At 38.0% G+C, this 27664-nt stretch overlaps 1 protein-coding gene and 1 long non-coding RNA gene across 13 annotated transcripts in view; both read left to right on the forward strand.

Moving 5' to 3' along the window:
- Positions 1-27664, forward strand: part of Sntg1 (syntrophin gamma 1) — a 728018-nt gene that overhangs the window by 403146 nt on the left and 297208 nt on the right. The window lies entirely within an intron of this gene.
- On the forward strand, positions 469-8623 carry LOC128097330 (uncharacterized). Its single transcript, XR_008213839.1, has 2 exons — positions 469-539; positions 3830-8623. It is a non-coding gene; the product is annotated as an uncharacterized LOC128097330 (long non-coding RNA).

The raw sequence follows: 27664 nt of genomic DNA on the forward strand, positions 1-27664 counted from the left end.
TCTATTGTGTGGAACAATTTAGAGAGTATTGGTATTAACTCTTCTTTGAAGATCTGGTAGAATTCTGTGCTGAAACCATCTGGTCCTGGGCTTTTTTTGGTTGGGAGACTTTTAATGACTGTTTCTATTTCATTAGGGGTTATTGGACTATTTAAATAGTTTATCTGGTCTTGATTTAACTTAGGTATGTGGTACCTATCCAGAAAGTTATCCATTTCTTTTAGGTTTTCCAGTTTTGTCAAATAGAGGTTTTTGAAGTATGACCTGATGATTCTCTGGATTTCCTCAATGTCTGTTGTTATGTCCCCCTTTTCATTTCTGATTTTGTTGATTTGGATGCTCTCTCTCTGTCTTTTGGTTAGTTTGGATAAGGGCTTGTCTATCTTGTTGATTTTCTCAAAGAACCAACTCTTTGTTTCATTAATTTTTTGTATTGTTCTCTTTGTTTCTATTTTATTGATTTCAGCTCTCACTTTGATAATTTCCTGGCGTCTATTTTTCCTGGGAGACTGTGCTTCTTCTTGTTCTAGAGCTTTCAGGTATGCTGTTAAGTCTCTAGTGTGAGATTTCTCCAACTTATTTATGTGGGCATTTAGTGCTATGAATTTCCCTCTTAGTACTGCTTTCATAGTGTCCCATAAATTTGGATATGTGGTGTCTTCATTTTCATTGATCTCTAGGAAGTCTTTAATTTCTTTCTTTATTTCTTCCTTAACCCATTGGTGATTCAGTTGGGTATTATTCAGTTTCCATGAGATTGCAGGTTTTCTGTAGTTTTTGTTGTTGTTGAAATCCAACTTTAGACCATGGTGGTCTGATAGAACACAGGAGGTTATTCCAATTGTTTTGTATCTGTTTAGATTTGTTTTGTGGCCAAGTATGTGGTCAATTTTAGAGAAGGTTCCATGGGGCACTGAGAAGAAGGTATATTCTTTTTTGTTAGGATGGAATGTTCTGTAGATATCGATTAAGTCCATTTGAGTCATGACATCAGTTAAGTCCTTTATTTCTCTGTTAAGTTTCAATTTGGGAGATCTGTCCAGTGGTGAAAGTGGGGTGTTGAGGTCTCCCACTATTAATGTGTGGGGTTTTATATGTGATTTAAGCTTTAGTAATGTTTCTTTTACATATGTGGGTGCCCTTGTGTTTGGGGCATAAATATTCAGAATTGAGACTTCATCTTGGTGGATCTTTCCTGTGATGAGTATGTAATGCCCTTCTTGATCTCTTTTGATTGATTTTAGTTTGAAGTCTATTTTGCTGGATATCAGGATGGCTACACCCGCTTGTTTCTTAAGACCGTTTGATTGGAAAGTCTTTTCCCAGCCTTTTATTTTTAGGTAGTGTCTATCTTTGAATTTGAGATGTGTTTCTTGTATGCAGCAGAAAGATGGGTCCTGCTTTCGTATCCATTCTGTAAGCCTATGTCTTTTTATAGGTGAATTAAGTCCATTGATATTGAGGGAAATTAATGACCAGTGATTGTTCATTCCTGTTATTTTTTGGTGGTGATGTGTGGGTACTTCTATACGTTGGGGTTTACTGCTGTGGCTTTATCTGTTGCCTGTGTTTTCGAGGGTGTATCTGAATTCCTTAGCTTGGAATTTTCCTTCTAGTGCTTTCTGTAGGGCTGGGTTTGTGGATAAGTATTGTTTAAATCTGGCTTTGTCATGGAATGTCTTGTTCACTCCATCTATGGTGATTGAAAGTTTTGCTGGGTATATTAGTCTAGGCTGACATCCATGGTCTCTTAGTGTCTGCATTACATCTGTCCAGGTTCTTCTGGCTTTCAAAGTCTCCATTGAGAAATCGGGTGTTATTCTGATGGGTTTGCCTTTATATGTCACTTGGCCTTTTTCCTTTGCTGCTCTTAATATTCTTTCTTTATTCTGTACGTTTAGTTGTTTAACTATTATGTGGCGAGGGGACTTTTTTGGGGGGTCTAGTCTGTTTGGTGTTCTATAAGCTTCTTGTATCTTCATAGGCATTTCCTTCTTTAAGTTGGGAAAGTTTTCTTCTATGATCTTGTTGAATATATTTTCTGTGCCCTTGAGTTGGTATTCTTCTCCTTCTTCGACCCCTATTATTCTTAGGTTTGGTCTTTTCATGGTGTCCCAAATTTCTTGGACATTTTGGTTCATGACTTTGTTGGCTTTAGTGTTTTCTTTGACTGATGAATGTATTTCTTCTACTGTATCTTCAACGCTAGAGATCCTCTCTTCCATCTCTTGCATTCTGTTGATTATACTTGCATCTGAAGTTCCCAATCGTTTTCTCAGATTTTCTATTTCCAGCATTCCCTCTGTTTGTGTCTTCTTCATTTTTTCTATTTCCCTTTTCAGGTCTTGGACTGTTTCCTTCATTTGTTTCATTGATTTTTCTTGATTTTCTCTCAGTATTTTATTGTTTTCTTCCAGGACTTTATTGATTTCTTCTAATTTGTTTGCCCTTTCCTCTAGTTGTTTACAGCGTTCTTCACATTTTTTTGTCTTTTCCTCTACGCAAGCCTCTAGCTTCTTCATGATGTCATTCATAAGGCTGTTTTCTTCTGCTTCTTCCAATTTTTGATGTTCAGGTCTAGGTGTTGGAGGAGGGCTAGGGCCTGGTGATGCTGTATTGCTATTCATTTTGTTGTATATGTTTCTGCCTTGACGTCTGCCCATCTCCTTGTGGTTCGTTCTTGGCCTTATCCGCACACTTGGTTCAGACAGACCAGTGTTCCAAAAGGGAAGTCAGTGTTCCAAAAGGGAAGTCTGGAGCAAGATGGGAGCTGGGGGCCGGCCTCTAAGTCTCAGGAAGAGGCTTGGGGCTCAGGCGGATGGGCGTGGGGGCTGGGCGTGGAGACTGCAGGGTCTGCCAGGGGTCTTGGAGAAGGGGATCCTTCCCGGTGGGGCTAGCAGGGAACCTGCCCGGTGGCCAGAACCTGGGGCTGAGTTGGGCAGGTCTTCCCTGGAGAGGCTGGTGCCCAGGGATGGGGTCTGGGTCAAGGACGGGCACTCACCAGTGTTGTAAAAGGGAAGTCCGGAGCAAGATGGGAGCTGGGGGCCGGCCTCTATGTCTCAGGAAGAGGCTTGGGGCTCAGGCGGATGGGCGTGGGGCAGGGCGTGGAGACTGCAGGGTCTGCCAGGGGTCTTGGAGAAGGGGATCCTTCCCGGTGGGGCTAGCAGGGAACCTGCCCGGTGGCCAGAACCTGGGGCCAAGTTGGGCAGGTCTTCCCTGGAGTGGCTGGTGCCCAGGGATGGGGTCTGGGGCAAGGAAGGGTACTCAGGAGTGTTCCAAAACGGACATCCGGAGCAAGATGGGAGCTGGGGGCCGGCCTCTAAGTCTCAGGAAGAGGCTTGGGGCTCAGGCGGATGGGCGTGGGGGCAGGGCGTGGAGACTACAGGGTCTGCCAGGGGTCTTGGAGAAGGGGATCCTTCCTGGTGGGGCTAGCAGGGAACCTGCCCGGTGGCCAGAACCTGGGGCCAAGTTGGGCAGGTCTTCCCTGGAGTGGCTGGTGCTCAGGGATGATTTTAGTTTTTTGAAACGAATTTAAAGTTGATTTTATGATACTATATATAATATATATATATATATATATATATATATATATATATTTCTACTCTTGTTAAAGTGTTATGTTTATGTAACTCATTTAAAGTGTAAAAGATAATTAAGAAATACAGATTCATAATTAGTCTTCTATGATAGTCAAACTTATAGTCATGTTTTCTAGTTATTCATAGATATTATTCAATTTATTATGTAATCTTCAAACACTTCAAAGACCTAAAGAACATGGAATTAATAAAACATTAAAATGTTTTAAAAATTTGTATTTTCTGGACAGTGAGACATGTCTGATCCTGGCAGGACCGACTTATTTCAGAGAGGAAGATGGGCACTGAAGACACTCCATATGGAGTATATCTTATTCTTTGCAAAAATAGTCATTTTGGCAAGCAACTGTTCTTGCCTGGACTGAGTGACAAAATGTTGTATTGACTGGACATGCAGGACCCATGAAAAAATGACCACTGAATTTGCCCAAATAAGGCAAAAATAGTCCTTCAGGTTCTTGCTTCATGGAAGAAACTGCCAGACATTCTAAAAGACACAGAAAGAAGTGACTGAGAGACTGTAGGCCTTTAGGCTAAAGATGGATGCTCCAATGCTGCAGATGAACTTTGGGTGACTGTCCAGGTGACCAGCTGTCTCTGTCATTTCCAGAGTTTTGGAGGTTGCTTACAATGCTCTTCCTGTTTACTTAGGTAACATTATATCCTTCTGAGTTATTTGATGTAGTTGAAGACTAATTATAATTTTCCTTAGTTATAATAAAAAATAAGTTATATATGAAAACTTAGACTCACAAATATAAGGTAAATAGAATATTTTCTTTGAATTTGCCAAATATAAATATACTTAGACTAGATGTTGTGACTATAATTCTTGCTTGATAACTGTTTTGTTATATGTAATTTTATTATGTTAAAGTTAAACTCTTTCTTTTTGATAAGACAGAAAAGGAGAGGTGCTGTGGGATGTTCTGTATGCTGTGAATGTATTGCTCTGATTGGCTGATAAATAAAAAAACTGATTTGCCAGTAGCCAGGCAGGAAGTATAGGTGGGATAAACAGACAAGGAGAATTCTGGGAAGAAGAAGGCTGAGTCAGGAGATGCCAGCCTACCATCTAGGGAGCAGCATTTAATACCACACAGGTAAAGCCACAGAATACATGACAACATATAGATTAACAGAAATTGGCTGAGTTTAAGTGTAAGAGCTAGTCAGTGGTAGGCCTGAGCTAATGGCCAAGCAGTTTTCATTAATATAAACCTCTGTATGTTTACTTGGGACTGAATGGCTATGGGATTGCAGGGCCACCATGTAGGAACACAGAAAAACTGTGTTACAGTGGCTTCTTTTTTATCATTTATTATTGCATGCACAAATACACACAAATAATATAGGTCTATACATACATACATACATACATACATACATACATACATACATACATGTATAGATGCAAACAATAATAAACAATATAACATAACATATATATTCCTAAACATTACCTGTGGCATCCATATAATATTACTCATATGTGTATTTTCATGGCTGACCATTGTGATCTTCCCCAGGGAAGACAGCCTCTCCCACTCCCAGCTTTACCCAGTTAACTATAGTACTTTGTGTGGGAATGTAGACTCATAGGATTTTCATCATGTTGTTTTTGTCATGTTCTTTGCCATCATCCTTGTTTAGCTTCTTTTTGAGTTTTACATGTTGGTGAGGCTTTATAATTATAGCTTCATTACATGAAGAAACATATGTTACCTGCTACTATGGTGATGGAGCACAAGAAATAGATTTAAGATGACCCTGGTAAAATGCACTGGAAGAGGGTAAACACTAAATATTGGTGGCAATTTTTTTTCTTTTTGAACATTTTTGTACAGGCATGTCAATGTTCTATGTTTTTATTTGTATTCCCCCTCACTTCTTTCCTCTGTTCTCCCTCTGCTTTTCTGTGGCACACATTCCTTTACCCTCTGGTTTATCCTTCTCAACTTTCCATATGAGTGCAGTTTTTGTTCTCTGCCTCTTTGTACATTTTTACCTAAAGAAACACTTGTACACACACACACACACACACACACACACACACACACACACACACACACGTAACTAGAGTTTTTCTGGTCCTTCCTGGCCCACAGTCAGGACAAATCTCTCTCACCCACCACAGCCACTCAGACCCTACCAAGTAAACTAAACACACAGAGACTTACGTTACTTATAAATTGTATGGCCATGGCAGGCTTCTAGCTAGCTGTTCTTGTATCTTAAATTAACCCATTGCTATTAATCTATAAGTTGCCACGTGGCTTGTGGCTTACTGGTATCTTAACATCTTTTCATGGCAGTGGCTGGCAGCATCTCTCTGACTCAGCCTTCCACTTCCCAGAATTCTCCTCTCTCCTTATCCTGCCTATATATCCTGCCTGGCTACTGGCCAATCAGTGTTTTATTTACTAATCCATCAGAGCAACACACTTAACATACAGAACATCCCACAGTGCATACACACACACACACACACACACACACACACACACACAGAGAGAGAGAGAGAGAGAGAGAGAGAGACTCACACAAATCTTCCCTCTAACCCCAAAACTAGATGCTCACAAATGAGAGAAACCATTTAGTATTTGTCTTCTATATCTGGCTCATTTCATTTAACAATATGTCTAGTTCAATTTGTTTTACTGAAAATGCCATTATTTCATTTTTCTTTAGGCCTGAATACAGCTCCATCATGTGTGTGTGCCTTTTCTTAACACAGTACTGTTGATGTTATTGCTGCCTATTTAAAGATTCTGTGGGTGTAGATAATGATGCAATTGCTTGGGAGAGTCCCCAGATGGGACTGAGCTCTTAACATGAATTCTACAGTGTGAACATGTTAGAGGTCCTGAAGGATTCCTGGACTTGGATGACTAGAAACCAGTTGAAAGGGAGGCCCCTTCAAGATGATCCTGATAAAGAAGTGGATTTGCAGTAGTAGAGTAGACTAGATAGAAGAGCTGAGATGACAGGATAGATGGCAATGCCATAACATAGGCCTGCTCAGTAATTTCTATTAAATATGATACAAAATGACTTTCAAATACCTATTAATTATTCAAAAATACAATAAGATCTATGCATCTTATACAATTTAATAATTATCTTAACAGTGTTTACAATGACTATACATCTGAGATTTCATGTGCATGATTAAGTATTTTTGAAAATGAGAAAAAGTTGCAGCGTGACAGAATTAATACCACTTCATATGCTTGAAAGTGCAAATCAGACTAGCTTTACCATCTTAGTAAAAGCATTGAATTTGAGGCATGCTTGTTCTGAGGTGTTTGGAATTTCAGTACTTTTTCAGATACCACTGTTTCCCACAGCTGGAACAAAGGTTCCCTGTGCAGAATGAATTTGCAGGCATTGCTGCCATAGCTCCACTTCACTGTGCCCTCACCACACATGGTATCTTGGTATTATAGTCTTTATACTGTGCTCAGAATAGCAGAATAACAGAATTTTAAATAGCAGCTATATGACTGATATAGTATACCAAATGACAATATAGTAAAATGAAGGCAGACTAAGCAGTTCTGAAATGTTTACTTCCTAGTTATAGGTTGTACAAAAAAATTGTAATAACATGCATAGACAAATATTGAGCATTCATATTCTGTAGATGCAGATCTAATGTGGGTGTGATAGTGTTTGACCTTGTTTGTTTAAATTTTGAGATTTCAATATGATTGAGATAATTTTATACAGAATTCATAAAAATAAAGAAAGTGTTGATTTCTCTTTTCTAAGAACTTAGTTAAATCTACTACATAAATCACAAATTATTCATTTATTATGCTATGGTTTTATTGGAATGATTTGAATGAAAATATGTATGCAGCTATCATGTGATTAAATAAAATGTTATCATTTGTGTGAGACCTTACATTTTCCATGTTTTATTAGCATGTGAAAATAACAGAGACATCACTTATTTGCCTGCTATGTAGCTATCTCTTTTATAAGAAATGTGTAGCAAAGCTGGGCATAGTGGTATAAGTCTAACATCCACCAATCGACTTTGATTAGCCACAAAGTAATTGTAACTAGCTCTGATTCCCATGCTGGGGGACTTTGCTTTGAGTGTGAAACATGTGAGATTTACTTCTCAAAGGACTTCCTTATGTATTCCTTTGTTCATCAGTATATGAAGAGGAGGCTTAATGGAGTTTCAGAGTTGTTAAAAGAGAAGCACTGTCCTATACCTCTTTAGGCACTGCTCTTTCTGATATTTCACACAGTGTTTGAATATGAAACACATTAAAAGAATTTGAATTTTTTTAGTCTATTTTCAATAAAAGGAAACAAATGAAAAATTATTTTTTTATTTTTAATGTATGAAAGTTGCTTGAATAGGTGTATGTGCACCACACACACACACACCTGGTACCATGAGTGGTCAGAAGAGGGCATTGAATCCCCTGGAACCTGAACCACAGATGTCTGTGAGCCACATGTAGGTACTGTGAACCAAACCCAGGTCTTTTGTGAGAGTAACAAGAATTCTTTTTTTTTTTAATTTTTTTAAATTTTGCAATACAAAGAATTTGAATTTTTTAAAAGTCTACAAACATTGATCTATAGAGAAAATATACATGGATATGTGATTTATACAAAGGCAGCATTAACCATACAGAAAGAAATACTTACCCCTTTTGCCTTGTTTTCTATGCCTAAAGGACTGTTACCTCCTTCATGGAACAGGTCAGTGAAGTGACATTGTAGAGCTGAACTCTTTAGATAAAGAACTACATGGAAGCAGATAAGAAACAATTATCATCTTGAAATATGTGTTAAAATAAAACATGCCTTCAAATAAAGTTCTAAAGATTTCTCATTGTCTTTTTATTTTTGAAATTGTATTTTAATTACATGCCTCCCTTCCATAGTCTTCTTCAAATTAATGACCTCTTTTTACATATATTGCATATAAATATTTGTATATAGTGCACACTGTGGGATAATGCTTTTGTACACTGGTTTAATAAAACACGGATTGGCCAGTAGCCCTGCAGGAAGTATAGGCAGGATAAGCAGACAAGGAGAATTCTGGGAAGAGAAAGGGTGAGTCAGTAGAAGCCAGCCTGCCATCTAGGGATCAGCATGTAATGGTACACAGGTAAAGCCATGAAACATATGGCAACATATAGATTAACAGAAATGGGATGAGTTTGAGTGTAGGAGCTAGTCAGTGATAGGCCTGAGATAATAGCTGAGCAGTTTTAATTAATATAAGCCTTTGTGTGTTTACTTGTGTCAGAACAGCTGAGAACTGGTCAGAAAACAGAAAAACTTCCAGCTACAAGTACATATAGTATAAAATAGTGAGATATATATATAACATTTAAGTCCATATAATGTTACTTGTATTTATTTTTTCATGGCTGGTAGTTTAACACTGGGTTAACAATTGATGTGCTCTTTCCTGAGGAGAACACCTCTCCTGCTCTCAGATTTACTCTCTCTAGTAGATTGTGTGCAGTTTAAACCTCATGGGCTTTCCCCCATTCAGTATTTCCTGTTCATTTTTGTCATCCTTGTTCATCTCACGTTTAGGCAACACGTTGGGGACATGTTGGAATCCTAGTTAACTACTCTGTGCTAGTGAAATTATGGTTATTGGAGGAGAATCTACAACCAATATTTTGCTAAATCAGCATAAAACCTAATGGATCTTAAAACATTTGTCACAAGTTAGGCTCAGCAAATATTGCAGAATAGGGGTAAGAAATGTGATAAGAGCCAGAGGATATTTGGGTTTGATGTGAAATTTTGTCTCTTAGTAACATTGGAAACTATATCCATAAATTCTCTTATTAACTTTTACAACAAATTTTCCTTAAAGTATATTAACTAGCATACAAACAGATGTGTACATATGAGTTGGGTACTGATGTGTGTGTGTGCATGCATGTGTTGTGCAATGTTTAAATATAATAAAGTGTGTTTCCATTTACCATCCTCTCTTCTGGCTTGTATGCTTGTGAGTGCCACCCTGCAACCCTAGAGTGGCTCATTCCAACATAACTATGTGACATTAAACAAGTCAAACCAGAAGGACAAGTAGAATATGATTCTACTTGTCAACACAAATATATTATTCCATCCTCAACAGGCATAATAGATACCTAATTCTAAAGCTAAATATGAGTGATCCTGTCCTGGGAACACAGATCCAGGCTACCACTAATTCCTTTCTCCAATGTCGCAACAGTTTGATGATTTCTATAGTGGCTGTACAAGTCTGCCTTCCCCGAGCAATGACAAAGTATTCCCCTTGCTCCCCATATTGTTGCTAGCATGATCTGTCCCATGTGCTATTTATCATCTTAGTCATTCTGACATGTTTAAGACAGAATTTCAATGTAATTTTGATTTGCATTTCCCTGGTGACTAAGGATTTTGAGTGTTTAAGTGTGTCTCAGCCATTTGAGTTTCCTCTTTTGAGAACTCTATTTAGATCTGAACATTTTTTTAACTTGGTTATTTGAATTTTTATAAGAAGTACTTTGGGTTATTTATATAATTTTTCTGTTAGCCCCCTGTCAGTTGTTGAGTTGGCAAAATCTTTTCCTGTTCTGGTACATTGCTGCTTAGACCAAATGACAATGTCTTTTGCCATGCAAAAGATCTTCAGTTTCCTGAGGTCCCATTTATTAATTGTTGATCCTTGTGCCTGCATTAAGGGTGTTTGGTTCAAAAAGTCTTCTCTTGGGCCAATATGTTCAAGGCTTCTTCTCCCTTTATTTTTAAAATCAGGTTGATCCTGCCTTTCCACCTTCCCAGATAGAAAAATTCAATAAATCTTTCTAAGCCTCTCCCCATTCTTCCTGTTTCTCTCTTTCCTAATTTGGGTCAAATTAAAACTCTATGGTTTATTCTGGCCAGAGTAAATATCAGGTTTTATATTGAGATCTTTGATTCATTTGGAGTTGCAATTTGTGCAGGGTGATAGGCATGGGCCTATTTACATTCTTCTACATGGAAACATCCAGTTTTACCAGCACCATAGGTTGACGATGCTGTATTTTTCCAGTGTATATGTATGGCTTTTTTCTAAATATAGAAAATCAGGTGTCCCTATGTGTTTGGGTTTATGTGTTGGTCTTTAGTTAGAGTCCAGTGATCAATATGTCTCTTATTATGCCAAAACCATGCTGTTTTAATTATTATACCTACATAGCATAATGTGAGGTTAGTAGTACTGAGACCTCCAGGAGTTGTTTTCTTTTTCTAGAGAGTTTTAGGTTTCTTGTTTTGGTATACGTTTTCATATGAATTTGAGAATTGTCCTTTAAAGATCTGTGAAGAAACTGTTGGAATTTTTATTGAGATTGCACTGAATCTATAGATTTCTTTTGCTAGGATGGCCAATTTAATCTCAGATTTTCCTATGTTAATTCCACCAATCCATGAACATGGAACATCCTTCCATCATCTGATACTCACATCACCAGGGAGGCTACCTGGAAAACAGGACCCCAAGAAAGACACGGGGATCGCCCAATGACGGAGAAATGGTTGAAATCTACATGAATAGGCTGGACATGAGTGGGGGTAATGAAGGGCGAGGGTCGAGTGAAAGAGAGCTTGGGGGAGCGGGAGATCCCAGCTGGATCAACAACAGAGAGGGAGACCATGGTAAATGAAGACCACAGGAGAATAGGAAGAAGCAAAGTGCTAGAGAGGCCCACAGAAATCCACAAAGATACCTCCACAATAGACTACTGGCAATGGTCGAGAGACAGCCTGAACTGACCTACTCTGGTAGTATGATGTCCAAACACCCTAATTGTCGTGCTAGAAACCCCATCCAATGACTGAGGGAACTGGATGCAGAGATCCACGGCTAGGCCCCGGGTGGAGCTCCGGGAGTCCAATTGGCAAGAAAGAGGAGGGTTTATATGAGCGAGAATTGTTGAGACAAAGGTTGGACAAAGCACAGGGACAAATAGCCAAATGAATGGAAACACATGAACTATGAACCAATGGCTGAGGGGCCCCCAACTAGATCAGGCCCTCTGAATAGATAAGAGAGTTGATTGGCTTGATCTGTTTGGGAGGCATCCAGGCAGTGGGACCAGGTCCTGTGCTCATTGCATGAGTCGGCTGTTTGAAACCTGGGGCTTATGCAGTGTTGCTTGGCTCAGCCTGGGAGGAGGGGACTGGATCTGCCTGGACTGAGTCTACCAGGTTGATCTCAATCCTCGGGGGAGTCTTCACTTTTTTTATTCAAAGACTTGACATTGTTATCATACAGGTTTTTCCTCTACTGGTTAGAGTTATCCCAAAATATTTTGTATTATTTGAGGCTATTGTGAAAGTTGATGTTTCTCTGATTTCTTTCACAATCTATTTGTCATATGTATATTGGAGACCTACTGATTTTTTGAGTTAATTGTCTTTCTTTCTACTTTACTGAAAGTATTTATCAGCTGCAGGAACTACCTGATGGGATTTGTAAGGTCACTTATGTATTGTAGCATTTATCTAAATTATTCTTTTATCAATAAAAACTACAGAGTCAGATATTGGGGTGGAAACATTATAGATCCACAGGGTGGTGGAGAAATGATCAGCTGACCTTGCCTCTCCACCTTCCCAGAACAAAAAATCAACAAATCTTTCTAAGCTCCTCCCTATTCTTTCTGTTTCCCTCTATCCTAATTTGGGTCGAACAAAAACTCTATGGTTTGTTCTGGCCATAATAAACTCTGTCTTATGATTCAACTTTATTGTCAGTCTGGAAATGGCAGTGTGAGCTAATCTCACAGAACAATTTATACTATCATGTCATCTACAAATAAAAATCTTTTGACTTCTTCCTTTCCAACTTGAATCCACTTGGTCTCCTTCAGTTTTTGCAATGCTCTAGCTAAGACTTCAAGTACTATATTGAATAGGTATAGAGAAAGTGTTCCTGGGCCGGGCGGTGGTGGCGCACGCCTTTAATCCCAGCACTCGGGAGGCAGAGCCAGGTGGATCCCTGTGAGTTCGAGGCCAGCCTGGGCTACCAAGTGAGTCCCAGGAAAGGCGCAAAGCTACACAGAGAAACACTGTCTCTAAAAACCAAAAAAAAAAAAGAAAGAAAAAGAAAGTGTTCCTGATTTTATTGGAATTGCTTTGAGTTTCCTCTCCATTTTGGTTGATATTGGTTATCATCTTGGTGTAAACTGCCTTTATATGTTGAGCTTTGTCCCTTGTATTCCAGTCTCTTAAGAAATTTTATCATGAAGGGGTGTTAGATTTTATCAAAGGCCTTTTCTCCATCATATAGATGACAATATGGAATTTTTCTTTCAATTTTTTAATATAGTGAATTACATTACTTTGAATTACATTGACTGATTTTTAGTATATTGAACTATCTCTGTATTTCTAAAACTAAGCTTACTTGATCATGGAGAAGACTCTTTTTGATATGTTCTTGGATTCAGTTTATAAGTATTTTATTATTTTTCCATTTGTTTTCATAAGAGAAATTATTTTGTAATTCTCTTTTTGATTGGTCTTATGTGGTTTGGGTATGAAGGTAACACAGCAATGTTTCTATTTTATGAAATAATTTGAGGAGTATTGGTGTTAACTCTTCTTTGAAAGTCTCATAGACTTTCTCTTTCTATGTCATTAGGGGTTATGTGTCTGCTTAAATTGCTTTTCTGATATTGAGATAAGTTTGGTAAATGGCATCTATTAAGAAAATTATCCATTTCTTTTCAGTTTTCCAATTTGGTGCTGTACAAGTTTTTAAAGAATGTCCTTATGTTTTCTAGATTTCCTCAGTGTCTGTCATCATGTAGCCCTCTTCATTTCTGATTTTGTTCATTTGGATAGTCTCTCTAGCTTTTAATTAATTTGTTTAAGGGTTTGTCTATCTTATTTAGTTTCTCAAATCAGTCCTTGTTGGACTGATTCTTTGCATTGTTTAGTTGTTTTTGTTGTTTCTATTTTATTGACTTCAGCCATACGTTTAATTATCTCTTACCATTTACTCATTAGAGGTTGATTTCTTCTTTTTGTTGTAGCTTTTAGATGTGCTCATAAGTAACTGGTATGTGATGTCTCCAGTTTTATTATGTAGAAACTTAGTGTTATTAACAAGTCTATTAGAACTGCTTCCATTGTGTCCCATAAGTTTAGGTATGTATATTCATTTTTTTTCAATTATAGATTGTATTTAATTTCTTTATTTCTCTCTCTACCCTTTTTTGATACAGGGTCTATCTGGGTAGTCCTGGCTCTCTTGTAACTCACTATGTACACCAGACTGGCTTCAATATCAGAGATCTTTGTGCCTCTGACTTGTAAATGCTGGGATTAAAGGTGTATGCACCATCAACCAGAGTCTTGACACATTATTTCATCAGTAGACAGGTGTTCAGTTTCCACCAATTTGTAGGCTTTCTATTGTTTCTACTGTTTCTGAGATCCGTCTTTAATCATTGGTGGTATGAAAGAGTGCAAGGATTTATTTCAAATTTCTCATATCTGTTTAAACTTGCATTGTTTTCAAGAATGTGATCAATTTCAGAGAAAGTTCCATAAGATTCTAAGAAGAAGGTACATTCTTTTCTGTTTAGGTCAAATGTTCTCTAAATATCTGTAAGAACTATTAGATTATTAAGGTCTGTTAGCTCCCACATTTCCTAGTTTAGTTTTTTCTAGATGACCTGTCTGTTGGTAACAGTGTGGTATTGAAGTCTTCCACTATTCATGTGTTAGGGTCAATACATGAGTGGTTTCAACTATAGTGGTGGTTCTGCTGAAAAAAAAAAAAAACAACCAAACAACAACAACTTGATTATCTTTGTGTTTGGAACATAAATGCTAAGAACTTAAATGTAATCTTGGTGGATTATTTCTTTGATGTGTGTGTAGTATCTTTCCTTATCTCTTCTGATTAGTTTTGGTTTGAAGTCTATCTTGTCAGATACTAAAATGGCTACACTAGCCTATTTTTTAGGTCCATTTGTATAGAACATGTTTTTCCAGCCTTTTACCCTGGGGTAATGTGTATCTGTGTTGTTGAACTGTGTTTCTCATATGCAGTAAAAGCATGGATCCTCTTTTTTCATCTATTTTGTTAGTCTATGTCTTTTTATTGGGGAATTGAGACCATTGATATTGAGATATATCAGAGACCAGTGATCATTGATTCCTGTTATTTTGATGTTATTGGTAGTGATGGTGATTTCTGAGGTGGTGATAGTGTGTGTGTGTGTGTGTGTGTGTGTGTGTGTGTGTGTGTGTGTGTGTGTATGTTTATTTTCCTTTAATTTTTGTGTTCTGGCATTATTTATTTTCTGGGTTTTCATTGGTTTTGTTAATCTCTTTAGGTTGGAGTTTTCCTTCTAGCATCCTCTGTAGGACTGCATTTGTAGATAAATATTTCTTTAATTTTATTTTATCATGGAATATTTTATTTTCTTTACCTATGGTGCTGATTATAATATTCTGAGCTGGCATCTGTGGTCTCTTATTAGAGTCTGCAGCAATCTGTTTAGACCCTTCTGGATTTTAGAGTCACCTATGAGAGTACAACTAGGAAAACTTTATTTTATGATTTTGTTGAAAATATTATCTGCGGTCATCCTTGTGGATTCCTGAGAGCCTCCCCAGCACCCTGCCTCTTCCTATTCCCATGATGTCCTCATCTATCATAGTATCTCCCTCTCTGCCCTTCCACTCTGTCCCTGTTCCAGCTCGACCCTCCCATTTCCCTATGTTCTCATCCCCCACTCCTTGCCCTCTGCCACTCCCCCACACTCAGTCCTCTAATGTAGATATCATCCACTTCTCCTTCACTGGGTCATCCAGGTGTCCCTCCTAGGGTCTTTCCCTGTTAGATAGTCTCTCTGGAGCTGTGAGTTGCAGTCTGACCATCCCTTCCCTCACATCTAGTATCTACTTATGAGACCCCACCTTGGACTGTTGGCAGTGGTCCAGGGGGTACCTGGACTGGTCTACTCTGGTGACCAGTCTAGCAAATACCCTAACTGTCATCACAGAGCCTTTGTCCAGTGACTGAGGGAGGCAGATGCAGAGATCCATGGCTAGGAATCAGACTGAGCTCCGGGAATCCAATCAATGAGAGAGAGGAGGGATTCTGCAGGTGTGGGACATCGAGATCATGATGGGAAGACATGCAGAGATGACTGGCCACACTAATGGAAGCCCATGAACTGTAGATTAGTGTCTGTGGAGCCCCAATGGGACTGGACTAGGCCCTCTGGATATGGAATGCGGTTGTTTGTCTCAAACTATTTGGGGAAGCACCCAGATAGGGGGATTGAGATCTGTCCCTGGTGCATGGGCAGGCATTTGGGAATCCGGTGTCTGTGGTGTGATGCCTGGCACAGCCTTGGTGCAGTGGGAAGGGGCTTGGACCTGCCTAGGCTCAGTGTGCCAGGCTCTACTGATTCCCCATGGGAAACCTTGATTTGGGGGATGTGGGGTGGCTTGAGAAGGGGGGTTGGGAGGTGGGAGGAGAGAGGAGGTGGGATCTGTGGGTGGTATGTAGATTGAGTAGAAAATTTCTTAATAAAGAAAAATGAAAAAAAAAAAGAAAATATTGGCTTGGCCTTTAAGCTTATTTGCTTCTCCTTACTCTATTTCAATTATTCTTAGATTTGATCTTTTCATAGTGTCCCAAAATTCATGGATATTTTGTGTCAGGAAATTTTTAGATATCCTGATTTTAATTTAGATTTAGCTTAAATTTAGATTTTAATTTAGATAAAATTTTTAGATGTTAGGTAGAGTGAAGTAGTCATTATTTGTATAATATAGTCAATGCTTGAGATTTACTCTTCCATCTTTTTCATTCTTTTGGTGGATCTTGCCTCTTTAGTTTCTATTGAATTTCAAATTTTTCATTTCCAATATTAACTCCAGTTTGTGTTTTTGTTGTTGTTTGTTTACTTGTTTGTTTTTGTTTTTCATCAATTCTGTTACTTCTACTTTTTCCTTTAGATCTTGAATAGTATTCATTTCCTTGCACTGTTTCTGTTTTCCTTTTTTCTTTAATAGATTTATTCATTTCTTCATTGTTGTGTTTTCCTGGGTTTCTTCAATGGATTTGTTCATTTTCTTTTTAACAGCCTATATGATTTCATACAGGTAGATTTTTGTTACTGTTTGCTTTTGTTTTTTGTTTTGTTTCCCTAATTTAACTTTTTATTGATTCTTTGTGGATTTTTACATCATGCATCTCTATCCCACTCATCTCCCCATCCCTTCACATCTTCCCTGTGTCAATTCAACCTCCCCCTTTATAAAACAAAATAAAATTTAACAGAAAAATTTAAAGAAAAAGGAAAGAAAAATCTCATCGTGGAAGCTGTAATATCACAAAAAGAGTCACACAATATACCCTTCAGAACATCTTTATGTGAAAGTGTTCATTGCAATTAGTTATTGATGTCCTTCAAGGCACTTAGATTTTGCTACACTATTGATACTAGGACCTCACAGGAACTCCTCTGAGGTATGCTGTTATTGTCCTGTGTCTTGGAGATCCTCCAGCTTTGCTTCTGCAGGACCAGCCCCTTCATGTACTCCAGGATATTATGGAGTGAATATTGGAATGGACCACCTGCTTCTGGGCCTGAGTAATTGCTGGGTTAGTCAGCCTAGCAGCTCTCCTTCATCTTTATCAAAAGTGTGAGTTCTCCATCACCTCTGCAGCTAACTGAACCTTTACAGTAAGCAGCAAGTTGCAGGCCATTTTGCCTGCTGTCACATCCTCAGGGCAGGATCGAACATACCTATCACACACAGCCTGCTCTACTGTGTTACCAAGGCAAGTTACAGGAGTCACTCTACTGAGTGTTGAAGCTGGTGAGAGGCAGGGCAAGCATTCTTGCTCTTGTGACCTCAGGGCTAGCCCTCCCAATCTTCTACAAGAGACAGTCTTCAAGAGGGAAGGAGGCTTCTCTCCTTCACCCACACCACCATATGACAGATGAGGGAGTGGATTACCCTAATGTCTTCAGGGTTGTCTCACCTGTTCCCCTGCCAACAGGGTCAGCTCTACTGTGTTGCCCAGGTGAGGTGCAGTGCCCACTCTCTGGAGTGCTGCACCTGTTTAGAGGCAAGGTCAGCCCTCACGCCTGACTCATGGAGTGATTTACAAAGAGGAAAAGGGCAACTTTTTCTCACCCTTACCACCCAATGGCAGAGGATTGTGGGGCCAGTTCTCCCTCTCTCATGACCTCAGAGGAGGCTCACCTGTGCCCTAACCAGTAGGGTCAGTTCTGCTGTACTGCCCAGGCAAGATGCTGGTCCTGCTTTCCTGAGTTCTGCAGCCAGTGAGGTGCCAGGCCAGCTCTCCAGTTCTCATGACCTCAAGGGCAGTTCCCCCACCTGTACCTGGCAATGAGGGGTGGGGAAACAGAGGAGGAGGGCATCTCTCCCTCTTTTGCCACCTCATGGCAGATGAAGGGTAGTGACAGATCTCCCAAGTCCCTATAAATGTGGTCAGCTCCACTCAGCTGCCCAGGCACAGTGCAGGATCCACTCTCCCTAGGCATACAGATGGTTAGGAGCAAGGTCAACTCTCCTGCCTGCCTCGGGGGGTGAGGTACAAGGAACCAATGACATCTTCCCTGTGCCTATGCCACAATATGGGTGGGACCAGTCTTCCCACTCTCATGTCCCCAGGGCCAGCTCTCCTCTGCTTTTACCACAAGGTCAACTCTGTCTTACTGTGTTGCAGCTGGTAAAGGGCAGGACTAGTTCTGCCTAGTGCTGCAGTCCGTGAGGGGTCAGACCCACTCTATGCAGGCCTATTTTCTTGGCCTTCTGTGATAACAGGAGCTATAGTCATCTATCCAGACCATGGCTAAAGCAGAGCCACAGGGCCACACATGGCTCTTAGCAGCAGCACAGACCTAGACATCACCATGGCCCCACATGGCAAACAGACAACCCACCTTAGCCCACTGCTAATCACCTTGACCTCCTCTTTCCACAGGACACTAACCATCTGTCTCTCTCATTTTTCTGTACTCTGCCAAATATATCCTCACCATAATAATCACTAACCACTGAGAGCTTCAAGGCACCAGGCAGGCCCTTGTTTTCTTCTCTCCAGACAGGACAGAGATCCTCAGGAAAGGTTGTTGTAGTTTCATCTCTGTCACCCAATAATGTAGTTTATATAAGTCAAGTTGTTATTTACCCCAATTCCTAAAAATAATTGATTTACTTGGTGCCATATATATTCATTTTTTACAATAAGTGGATATTAAAGCATTGTATCCAAAATTGTTAGCTAAAGTCATGTTTAAAATCCTTCTCAACCAGGACTGAGAATGTTTAGGAAATAATTTATTGTGTTTAATGTTAAGGTTCAGTCAAGGTCATAATACTACATGGTATTCATCACTCAGAAGGATTCTTTTTATACCTAAATACTATTTGATTATCCTGACATCATGCAAGCCTAGGAGCAAGTTTCCTTCAAAGTCTGTCTTCCTGCTCCACTGCCACTGAAGGTGTGCGTGTGTGTGTGTGTGTGTGTGTGTGTGTGTGTGTGTGTGTGTGTATAAGCATGTGTGTGTTCATGCATGTATGTATATATGATCATGTCAGTGTGAAGTGTGTACATGCATGCATGCACTGTGCATGTATGCATTGTTCATGTGTATGTGTGTTGTGTGTGCATGTGTTCCAGAGTGTGTGTGTGCATGCATGTATGTGTATGTGATCATATATGTGTGTTGTGTGTACATGCATGTATGCACTGTTCATGTGTATATGTGTGTATTATGTGTGCTTGTGTGCTTGTGTATGTCTATAACATGACTTCATTAACATGAGCAATTGCAGATGCCCAAATACTACTTTTTGGTCCTATCAAGTAGGAAGTCTTTCAAAGATACAGGAGAAAGGCCAGGAAAGATAAAAGCAGTGATACAAAGCTCTATTTGACAACTGACTTGACAGTAAATTCACATTATTCAAGAGGTGAATTGTTAGATTTTAAGTGGACTCAAAATTAATGTCATAGATTTGTTTCTAATTCTGTTTCTCTCTGCAATTCTCTTTGAATGTTATAATTTACTTGCTACTGTTTCTTTTCTCAGGTAGTTAAAATAAGGTAATTTAAGATAATAACTGTGTTTTTGTGTCAAGTGTTTAGAATTCATAATTTTCATTTTGAGTCATAAATTGAAAATGAAAAGAAGTTATATTTTCTATGCTGAGTTCTAAATTTGCAGGAAAAGATCTGTTTTTATACATTATGTAGAACTTTTATTTTGCAACATGGTAATATCAGACTAGTGGAATAGTCCTTCAGAGCATGAGAAGAAACAAGTATAGAGTAACATATACTATTTCAATAATGATGTTCAAAGATTAAGGTCCATGTAATATTTTAGTTGGAATATATATATATATATATATATATATATATATATATATATATATATATATATATAAAACAACTTCTTAGGCAGTTTACAGTTGGAATGCTGCACTGAATCTAGAAAACTTGCCTTCAAATATCAGCACTGAAAACAACAACACAAATAAATCAATACAAACAAATTGAAAAAAACAACATCAATAATTAAAAACAAATAAACAAACCAATAATGATCAACTAGGGATGATCCCAAGACCTAATCTAAGAGGTCATGGGATAGCAAAATAGTTGAGCTAAAACCTGAGGGATCAAAAAGTTATATTCAATTAAATTATAGCAAATTATTTCCAGCTAAAGAAGTAAATGAACATCTAGAGACACCTAGAACCATAAATATATATGATCATAGAAGAACCTGTTCATGGTACATTATAGATGATATGCCAAATGTACAAAAAAAAACAGTAAGTGTAAGAAAAAATGTTACCTAACTTGCTAAGGCAAATGTATCAAAATAAAAGAAACTTTTCAACCAAAGCCCAATTAACCAGAAAAGCATGGAATTATACATTTCAAGAACTAAAGTGAAAAATAGCCAAACAAGACTGCTATACCCATGAGTTTTATCTAATTTATGAAGAGATCACACAATTTATCAACAAATATGAGCTAAAGCAATATAGGATAATCAAGCCTGCATTACAGTTTATAATTAATCATAAATATAAAGAAAAAAGAAAGTTTGCCTACATACTAGGTGGAAATAATACTTCTTAGGTGGAATAGATAAAAAAGGAAACTTAAAAAAAATCCATTCATTATTTCCATCAAGTAAAAAAGAAACTGACCCCTAATTGATATAAGAGGGGAGAAAACAATATTCCAAGTAACAAAAAATATTGCTAATATTATAAAAATTAGTAGACATAACTTGATCATAATTTTAAATGTTAATGTTTTTAACTCTCTAATTAGCAGACACAAATTTGAAAGCTGGATTAAAAAAAAACTCGACTTTTTCCACATGTAAATTGGATTCACACTTCAAAGGCAAAGATACATACAGATTGAAGTCAAAAGAGAAGTTAATTTTCCAAACAAGAGGAAATAAAAAACAGTCTGAAATAACTCTTTTAATAACTGATAATGTAGACTTTAAACTAAATTAGTCACAATGGAAAAAGAAGGTCAGTATATGCTAATGAGTGGAGAATGCATTAAGGCAAAAGAAGTATGTATATTCCAATTATGAAATATGAAATTGAGGCTCCAATTCCATAAAACCACCACCAATAGATATAAAAAGGGAGGGGATAAAGCACTGATATACCAATACTGTAAAATTTCATCCCTAGGTATGTCACCTAGATTTAAAAATAAATGAAGTCCAACTGCCCCTAATTGGAGTTGGTGTATGCTCCAGAAGTTGTAATCTATTCCTAATATTATAAACCAAACCAAAATTCATGACTGGGAAATTATTAAATCATGATGGTAATGCTAGGATACCTTCTTAGCCGAATTGTTATTGTAACAACCCATTACCTAAGTATTGATGTGTATACCTACAGACAAAGGCTTCTCCCTTCTTTAATCAGAGAACCCTTGCAGTAAACAGACATAAAATTAGAGACTCATGACTACACAGATGCTGAGGGGGAAAAAAAGGATGGCCAAAATCTCAGGCCTAAATGGGATATTTAAAGTAACTCCTTAATGATCCAGGAACAGTCTGAAAGAAGGGGTTACTAAGAATACAAGAGCCTGGAGAGAAAGAAAAAGAAATATCATACTTGAACCACAACACAGCCATGGAAATAATGAACTCAAGGAGGTCATGATACCATTGATGATGGTCTAGCTTCAGTTACAGTAGAAAATCTACTGTACAGAAGATGCCAAGGACATGAAGTTACTATTAAGTACACTGATTGTTGTGAAGTGGATAAAGCCTAAGCATTAGATACAAACAAGTTGTTTGTATTGTGGAAAGCAGAGAAAAAGAAGTGGAGCTGACAACACCCATTGTAGCCCAGAAGACTGGGACTGGGTCCTAGATTCCAGGTTTTGAGCTACATGATGTACAGACTGGTCTTGCTTTAGTTGGACTAGTTTATGGTCTGGATATTCCCTTTTGGAGTAAAATGCATTTAACCATTATTTGTTGTTGTTGTTTTGTTTTATATGAACCTATAGTTAAGGGACATTGGATATTTTAAAGAAAATTTAAATTAAAATTTTGTTCTTTCATATTATATGAAAATATTTCATAGAATATATTTTAGTCATATACTTTCCTCTACCTCAATTTTTTCAACATCCTTCATACTTTGTTTTTCTACTCTCTTACACACACACACACACACACACACACACACACACACACACACACACTATGAACAAACATGGACTCTATTTTATGTTTAGAGTTCTGAGTAGAAGGAATATTCTAGAGAATGCTTGGTATACTTCATTTAAGAAGATTTATTTTTGTTTTTCCAGCAATTGTGCATTGTGAAGAGCTTCTTTTCTAGGGATAAGACTTCATGCTTGTTTCTCCTCCTCTCTGCTTGGATTTTGTTTGGGTGAAGTTTGTGAAAGTCTTTTGAATACTGTTACAATTGCTGTGCATTCATATGTGCCCTGTTTTGATATATTTGAGAAACAATAATTCATTGAAGTTATCAACTTTAGATCACAAAATCTTTCTACCCCTTCTTCTGCACAGATTCCTAATTCTTGAGGAGAGGATGCTAATATAAATTTCCCATTTAGAGTTGAACAGGCCCAAATCACTCATCTCTATGTGCTGTATAGCTGTGGGTTTCTGTATTAATTACCATATACTACCAGAGGAAACTTTTCTAGTATAGGTTGATCTATGTATATAGTATTATATCCTTAGGAGACATTTTATTGCTGTGTTCATCTAGCAGAACAATGCTGATAACTTAAGTTATCATCCTATTAACAATGTCAGTTCTTCCATTCTAACGGCTATATAAAGTGATGGCATGACCACTCCAAGGTATTTTTCAGAAGGTTTTTAATATAGATATAAAAGGGACATCTAGAATAACCCAGATCAAGGAGACAAATTAATAGATTAAACATGCCCACAAATGTGAACCAAGCCACAGTGGTGGGGGAATGGCAAGACAAGAAGACAAGAGAGAATGGGGCAAAAGAGAGGGAGCCAAGAAAGTATGGAAAGGGAGAGAGAGAGGGAGAGGGAGAGGGAGAGGGAGAAGGAGAGAGAGAGAGAGAGAGAGAGAGAGAGAGAGAGAGAGAGAGAGAGAGAGAACCCATAGCTAAAATTGCAGGGTTATATAGCAGTGAGAAGTTGGGGGAAGGGAAGCCCATGAGTTGGAGAAGTTTAAGGTAATAGGTGGAGTGAGGAATCTGAGAAGAGCCATAGGTACTGAGTGAAGCTGGAGGCAAGCATGTCTATTGGTATGATAATACACACCACAATTATACATTTGTCCCATTTTGGATCTGACATTCCAGACCTTTTCTTAATGATAAGGTGTGACATAATCCCTTCAGTATCTGCTTCTTACCTTAAATTAAGGATAAGTTGTCAGGGTTTGGAATTCTGGGTTGCTGGTAAAAGGCCTGGAGAGGGAAATGAACTGAAAGCTGGGGGACATGTATTTTGCTTTATGCAGGACCAGCTGGGACTAGTAAAGTACAGGCAATGTGGGAGTAGTCTGGAAGTCCCAGTTTGAAATTCCGTCAGAAAACAGTCAGTTTACATAATTTTTTATGTAGTCCAGGACTTGTTCATTTCAATTTGGAGAAGTTTTCCATCTTTAGTTGATTGGAAATCTTCTGGGAGAGATGTAGGCTAGGGACATAAGTTTAAGACATGGAGCTTAGGGATATCTTGGGTGTGTACTTGAAACCCTGGGCCTGTGGTTCTGGTAGTTGGTTGCTGTGGGGTGGTCTGTATGTCAAGTGTGTTGATGATTGGTCAATAAATAAATCACTGATTGGCCAGTGGCCAAGCAGGAAGTATAGCCGGGACAAGGAGGAGAATAAAGCTGGGAAGTGGAAGGCTGAGTGAGAGACACTGCCAGCCGCCACGATGACAAACAGCATGTGAAGATGCTGGTAAGCCATGAGCCATGTGGAAAGGTATAGATTAATGGAAATTGATTAATTTAAGCTGTAAGAACAGTTAGCAAGAAGCCTGCCATAGCCATACAGTTTGTAACCAATATAAGTCTCTGTGTTTACTTGGTCAGGTCTGAGTGACTGTGGGACTGGCAGGTGAGAGAGATTTGTCCTGACTGTGGGCCAGGCAGGAAAACTTTAGCTACAGATGGTGGTGTCAAAGTAGTTCCAATGCTAGTGGAAGGAGAGACAGAGACAGAGAGAGCACTCACCCCCAGGAATCAGTATGAAGGGAAGCTTAGGATATTGAATGACAGTATTACTTACCTGGAGTCCATTCAAACTGTAAGATATGGATCCAAGTCTCAGAAGCTTACATAAAAGAGATAAAAATTTTAGTTATATTAACATTACCATGGTTTGCAATCTGCACTGAAATCTTCACTGCAAGTGTCTATAAACAGTTTGAGTAGATGCTTTTTGGAACTCCTTTGTTCAAGCACTCCCAATGGAAAAAATGCATTCCTGATACTGGTCATTTTGGTTTGTAGCATATAATGTTTAGTTGTGGTTTTGCTTGCCCTTCTACCCCATTATGTAGCAACTCCATTTAAATTCCCTTTTAATATGTATACATTCAAATAGTAGGTATTTGTATGTTTTTTTATAAAGATCTTTAATGTTAGCTATTCTTCCCCATATCTCCTTCTTTACCTACCATACCATTGTCATCTCATATTAAGATCAATCCATGTAAATCTATTAAATGGGTAAGAGAATTTATTAAGATATAAATTGTGGCAATACACTTACAAATACAGAACAGAGCAGACAGCAGAAGTCATCCTCTGATCTGACCAGGAGAGAATCCACCTCACAGACAGTAGCAGGGAGAAGGGACTTGTGTCCCCCCTCCAGCTCCTTATCAGAGGTCATGTACAATGTCAGGAAGCACCACCTCCTGTGGGCCATATAGCCCAGGGTCATGGGCAGAGTAAATACCACTACTTTCCCTTTTTATCTAAATAAGAAGGTTCTAATCTTAATGCAAATTATATACAATAAGAATAATTATTAACTATTGTCCAAGAAAAACAAAGGGTAAAAACATAAACAAAAATGAAACTACAACCAACAAGAATAACATCAAACAAGAGACAAATACTAAAATCCAGAAAAGTTTGAAGCATAGGTAAATGGTACATTACAGACACCATTCTGAAAGGTGTCCTATCCTGAAGAACCTGAATCTAATACTTAGTATGTTCTAGCTAAGATACAAGAAAATTATAACTATCACTGTTAGTCTTCAACCCCATCAAAGACCTTAGAAGGAATATAATAATACATGAGAAATGGGAGGACACAAGCAACTTTTGAGAGTCTTGTGAGAGTAGACAGCAACAACTGGCTGCCTGGACAGTCACCTAAAGTTTCTCACAATCATTGGTGCATTCAAATTGGCTATAGGCCTAGAGTATCTGACAGATTATTTTCAGAAACAGATAATTTGAAATACTACCATACCCTGTCTTGGCAGAGTTCAGTAGTTGCTTTTCCTTGTGTCCTGGTCATTCAGAAGTGGCAGATTTGCACTGTCAGCAGTCAAGGCAAGGGCCATTCTTTGCCCCAAGGGCCATTTTGTGCCAAAAGAAGACAAACTTGCAATTGAAAATGTCTCAGAAGCCCAACATTCTCTCGGGATAAGATAGGTGCTGCCAGGAGCAATTGTGTCTCATGTCAACAGAATTCTAAGTTATCAAAACATTTAAATGCCATAATCTCTAAGTCTATGAGGTATTTGAAGATTACCTCTCCATCTGACATATGTTTCTGTAAGTCTGGAGAACCTAACTAACACAACTATAGAGATGACAAGCATAGGTGACTATAAATATGTAAATCTTATATACCTAAATAACCTAATGACTACGGCTTTATGTAAACAAGGTTAACAGTCTGTAAGCAGATGTACCATATTAGGACAATGATCTCAAAATTTTGACAATATACAAAATACCTTAAGCAAATGTAGGAATATATAGTGCAATATAACAATAATCCTAAATATGTGTCAATATAAAAAATATCCTAAACAGAGGTAGAACATACATACAGTATGACAAATATAATTTTACATGTGTATCAATATACAAAATATTTCAAACAAGAGTAGGAATGTGTGTACAACAAATATAGTTTTATATTTGTACAAATATATAAATGATCTTAAATAAGAATATAAGAATAGTTTACATTTGTATCAATATACAAGAATCCATATCAGTGCAAATTATCTAAGGCTGATATTTTACTGAATTAGTTTATTAGTAAATACAATAATCTACCTTAATAACCTATACCTATCCATTCCCCTTTTTCTTTTCTAAGAAAGAATACAGAGTCCAAATTTTGTCATTCTACCCACATCCCTACAATCATTCATCCATAACTCTGAGAAAAATGAAACATTTGGGAGAGGGGCACTGTTTTCTTATAATTACTTCCTGATGTTTAGGGGGTGACAGTATCCATGTCAGGTCCTGTAAGAAAGCTTAGATGGTTAGGTCTCAATAGGACTAGCCATTGAGTCTGCAGCCGGTCTCAGAATTGAGTAAAATTGTCTCAGATTCTGGCTAGAAGTGTAGTAGGATGCACCATCTCATCTTAGAACTATCCTAAAGAGTTTTCAGTCCAAAGCTGATCATTGAGTAATAGTCTTAGGTACCATGACAGCTTTCTGGACTGAGTAAAGTTGTTATTGTGGGTTCCCGTCTTCCTTCTGGAGACTTCAGAGATTGCTATTGGAAAGACTTATTGTCACTGTGGAAAACTTGAACATTATTAATATCAAAATGGAAAGTTTGGATTTAAAGATGACATGACATGTCAGAAAGGGTTCTGAGAAATCAAGAATAAGCATGGAGAGAAGTAGAATCTTGACAACAATAGTCCCTTTTTATTGGTTTTCTTCTGTAACACACCAGACCACTCTTGATATGAGACAGAAACTCTTAATTATTTTCATTTAGCAATATTCTTGGGTTTAGAAAAGGAGGGAGCCAAATTCCAACCCCAAAGCCAGCTTGATATATAATTGAATCAGTTTAAAGTTAAAATTAGGTAGTGAGATATTACCCTATGTAGATTTGTACCAATAACTTCTTTCTTTATGCTGTAGACATCTGGATATCAAAAGCCTTATGATTTCTGGAAGATGGGTATTTCTATAATCCTGTAAAGACAGAAACAGAACCCTTCCCCAACCCTTGTTTTTTAAATTTTAAAAAAACTTGTAGAGATGTCACATCAATGGATAAGCTTTTACTTTTACTCATCAAGGGATTTCTTCTGTTCAAATTGAATTTTTATTAATTTTGTCAGTATCCATAGCTTTTCTTCTCCTGCAGAAACAAAAGCAAAACCCCTTCCCCAACATAGGATGTATCCTGACTTCCATTCTGAGATTAACACATTTTTTAAGTAAACCAGCTGCTTTAGCTCAGGAGTATTGTCCAATGTCTCTCCACTAATGTTGCCTTTTTCTCAC

Source organism: Peromyscus californicus, unplaced genomic scaffold (genome assembly GCF_007827085.1).
Source record: "Peromyscus californicus insignis strain IS unplaced genomic scaffold, ASM782708v3 Scaffold_5__1_contigs__length_169319896, whole genome shotgun sequence".
NCBI classification, from domain to species: Eukaryota; Metazoa; Chordata; class Mammalia; order Rodentia; family Cricetidae; genus Peromyscus; species Peromyscus californicus.